Source organism: Nomascus leucogenys, chromosome 10 (assembly GCF_006542625.1).
Source record: "Nomascus leucogenys isolate Asia chromosome 10, Asia_NLE_v1, whole genome shotgun sequence".
Classification (NCBI taxonomy): Eukaryota; Metazoa; Chordata; class Mammalia; order Primates; family Hylobatidae; genus Nomascus; species Nomascus leucogenys.
Window position 1 is genome coordinate 28,187,826 of NC_044390.1, and position 4,581 is coordinate 28,192,406.

Consider the following 4,581-nt stretch of genomic DNA (forward strand, 5'->3'; position numbering starts at 1 on the left):
GAGTAAAGCAAATTAGCACTGGCAAAATGCCTGCCTGTCATTGTTTCAGAAGTGGATTTAAAGCTTTAAGATACTTACTGTGTCTACATTTTGATGAATTCCATTCACAGTCATATATTTTACTAGTTTGGGCCCGCCCCAGTGTTATCTTTAAACTTCAAGAATAGAATTTGAATTGCACTATTCAACGTAAGAAATAAGTATATAAGAACATCAGTATCTAGATCCTTTTGTGGTTCATAAGTATGATGATTGGGTTTCCACATTCTTGTGAGATGGGCCTCCCTCAAACCTTGTGATGATGTCAGCACATTACCCTTTATGTGTGAAAAGAAAAAAGAATGTAAGTATCTACTCTGAGTATAAATAAAGTATATATTATCATACATCACTGGCATAATATAGGATATAAGAATAGAGTCTATAACTTTACTCAGGAACAAAATTTTATGTATTATATATAAAAGGTATACAAATTAAAACTATCCTATGAATTCTTTGGTTTAAAAATTTCTAAATGTAAAAGTGAATGATTTAATAATATCAAATATAGATAAGAGATAATAATTTAAAAGTTCTTAGAGAGCAGGTTCAAAACTAATGTTACATAATTATAAGAAGAAGCTAGAGAATGAGTTCATAGTCTTTAGTTCTTTGATTGGATTTAAAACATGTAAGTCAAATACTTAGCTTTCAATCTTATTTTAAAGACAAAATATGGGGAAATATTTAAACTTACAAAATTTCCTGTACTGGCTATGTAATACTTTTATCTCTTCACATTTTCAAGTATTCATTGAATATTTATTGAATCCTTATTATATGCTAGAACCTGATAGAAGTTTTAAAAATGCTAATTAAATAACAATTTCCATCATCTCTCTCTATATATTTTTATATATTATACGCACGTATATATATACACACACACAATATTCTTATATGCCTGTCTATTCATCAAAATATAAACCATATATTGATCTAATTAGCCAGCTGGGGAAGTAAGCATGATAATAGTGTCTGGCTTTGCACTTTCCCTACCTAGGAGAAAAAGCTTTGGAGCTGGAATCTCCCAGGGGGAGACGCTGTCACATATGCCTTTCTGGGAGGGATTAAGAAAGCCAGAGCAGCTGGGACCCATTTTCAAATAAAAAACCAGCATGAAAGGCTTTACATGAATGACTAAAACTCTAAGTTCAGATAAGCTGGAAGAGCCTAAGAAGGGGATGCCTTAGTCTCGGTGTTAAACCAAAGAAAATTGATTAGATAGCAAAATGGGTAGGTTTGACTTCTGATTCTGTAAGCCTAGGAAAATAAAACACAAAAATCTGCATCATTATTTATCAGTCCTCTTGCGTATCATAGTCAGAAGATGATAAGGGTCAAAGGTTATATAAGAAATACAACAAGCTGAAATAATCAAGACTTTGGTTTGTATTAAAATTTTTTACTTTCCAAAATTTTAGGCAATTTTGGTAAATTCCATTCTTGACATTTAAAAGATCCATAGATTTTTTTCCTAAGACAAGGTAGTATTTGCCATTTTCTTCTCCTTTATCACCTCTTAATGGAAATGCCCTTTCATTACTTAAGCATAAAAGGGCATTTCTTGAGCATCTTTATACACAAGTAGAGTTTATTGTCAACTTAGAACAGGCTCTAACGTTTATTCTTAGATATCAAAGTATGTTGGCCCATTGTTTAAATCTGAATTTCAGTCAGATGAGATTGTTAGAGTCCTAGGAGTTTAGAGTGGGGTCAAATTAAAATGAAAATTTTAAAAAATTCTATTTTACTTTCCATATCCCTTTAAAGAATATCAAATTATTATAGTGACAATTATTAAGTTTCTACACATGTGCAAACATAGCACCTATAAGATAGCACTTTGGTGTTTATGAAGTGTCAATTTCTAAGACAAATATAGAAACCCAGCAATTATCACAAGCACTCTTCGCCATTTCATTGCAGAAGGGTATAGAATTAGTGAAAATAAAGGAAAACAGTATATTGCTTAATAGTTGACAACCAGAAATGTTTACTTATTGATGCTTTGCTGATTCTAGCCAAATGCAGCGTATTACTGAGCTGGGCTCCAGATTCACATGGCAGGAATACCACAGAGCCACAGGAATCATTTAACTGCCACAGCTTCAGGTTCTGAATAAAAGTCATTTTTAAATCCTACATTTTTACTTTACTTAAAAAACACATTATTCTCATGTTGTTCTTTGATGATAATAACATGGAATTTTCTCATATTCTCTACATTTTTCTTCACCTACAAAACCAAAGGAGCTTTCTCATTTGTAAAAGGAAGTGGGAATTATGGTGTTGGAGGTTCTAGAAAGCCCACTGTCTTATTCTTTTCCCTATGAATTCCAATGAGTTGAAAAATCGACAAAGGAAACCAGATGGGGATCAAAATAAACTATCAAATGTTTTTAGCACTCTCTGGTATTAGCTGTATTCAAGCAGTAGTAAAGCTCCCCAGTACTAGACCTTGGGGCCTATCTTGGGAAAATCTGAATCTACAAAGATCTCTTAACCAACTCTGTGGAGCATCATGGACTGTATAACAGCCCATATGAAACGCCAGAGAGAGACTGTGCGTGGTACCTCTACCTATTGTTAAATCGTGAGCCAGTGAATAACTTCCTGACCCTATCTCACCATTAAATTATGTCATTCTCCCTCATGTAGAGGGAGTTCAGTGAAGAGTATAGAAAAGATCAAAATGTTTTCCCCCTAATACTGCCCTCCTTTCAGAGTTTAGGGCACAATCCCACTCAAGAAAAAAATCAAAGAAAAGTCAACTAATATTTCCCCGAGAAACAAATTTTGTCAAAATTTATTTTGTGTTTATATTACTCTTATGTTCTTTTCTTTAAAACATTAAAATTCTATTGTTTTGTCACAGTACTTTCCAAATTAATAGGTTATACAAAATCACTTGGCCAGTTTCTCTCATTCCCAATGAAAGCCACTAATAGTTACTATGGTAGAATTAGCCATCTATTCTATTGACTTGATGAAAAGTCAGCATAGGATGTGCAAATTTTATCAAGTGTACCACCACACATGGGCATCTGAATATTTGTCTAATGAGAATTTTTGTTTGTTTAAGGAACTGAAATGATCCTGAGAAATACTGGCCCATGTAATAATACTAAGGAAGCTGTCTTATAAGGTTACTTTACACATGTATTCACCCAACCCATACCAGGGAGTGTTAAAAGTACTAGGGCAACAGGCAAGGCCCTGTTCTCATAGACTTTCATTCTGGAAGACAGTTACAGTCAATGAGTAAAAGAAATACGTAAGCAAGATCATTTTATATAGTGATAAATAGACACTAAAACTACTCCATGTGATAGTTACTTGAGATCACCGATTGAAGACACAGAAGGGAGGACTTTAGGTTAAGTGGTCAAGAAAATCCTTAAGAGAAACCATTGGAGCTGAGACCTTGGTAAGTGAATTCAGTATCGTTTCAGGATACAAAATTAACCTACAAAAATCAGTACCATTTCTACACACCAGTAATGATCAAGTTGAGAACCAAATCAAGATATATTTAACCAAGAAGGCGAAAGAGCTCTACAAGGAAAACTACAAAACACTGATGAAAGAAATTGTAGATGACACGAACAAACGAAAAACATCACAGGCACATGCTCATGGATCAGAAGGATCAATATCATTAAAATGACCATAATACCCAAAGCAATCTATAGATTCAATGCAATCCTTATGAAAATACCAATATCATTTTTCACAGAATTAGAAAAAAAATTCTTAAATTCATATGGAACCAAAAAAGAGCCCCAATAGCCAAAGCAATCCTACATAAAAAGAACAAAGCTGGAGATGTCACATTACTTGACCTCAAATTATACCATAAGGCTATAACAAGCTTGTGCAACCCATGGCCCGCAGGCTGCATGCAGCCCAGGATGGCTTTGAATGCAGCCCAACAGAAATTTGTAAACTTTCTTAAAACATTATGAGATTTTTTTTGTGATTTTTTGTTAGCTCATCAATTATCATTAGTGTATTTTATGTGTGGCCCAAGACAATTCTTATTCTTCCAATATGGTCCAGGGAAGACAAAAGATTGCACATATCTGGATAGTAACCAAAACAGCATGGTACTGGAATAAAATAGACACATAGAATAAAGAACCCAGAAACAAAGTCACACATGTAAAGTCCACTGATATTTGAGAAAGTCAGCAAAAACATACACTGGGGAAAGGATACCCTTTTCAATAAATGGTGCTGGGAAAATTGGATTGCCATATGCAGAAGAATGAAATGGGACCCCTGTCTCCCACCATATACAAAAATAAACTCAAAATGGGTTGAAGACTTAAAAGTAAGACCTAAAGCTATAAAAAATACTATGAAACCCTAGGAGAAACTCTTGTGTACACTGGTATAGGCAAAGAATTCATGACTAAAACCTCAAAAGCAAAAGCAACAAAAACAAAAACGGACAAATGGGACTTTATTAAACTAAAATGCTCTGCATAGCAAAAGAAATAACCAACAGTGAACAGACAACCTGCAGAATGGGAA

General features: G+C 33.9%; 1 non-coding gene across 1 annotated transcript; it reads left to right on the plus strand.

Moving 5' to 3' along the window:
• Positions 1-224: 224 nt before the first annotated feature.
• Positions 225-331, plus strand: LOC115837160. The gene has a single exon (XR_004032190.1). It is a non-coding gene; the product is annotated as a small nucleolar RNA U13 (small nucleolar RNA).
• Positions 332-4,581: the final 4,250 nt, after the last annotated feature.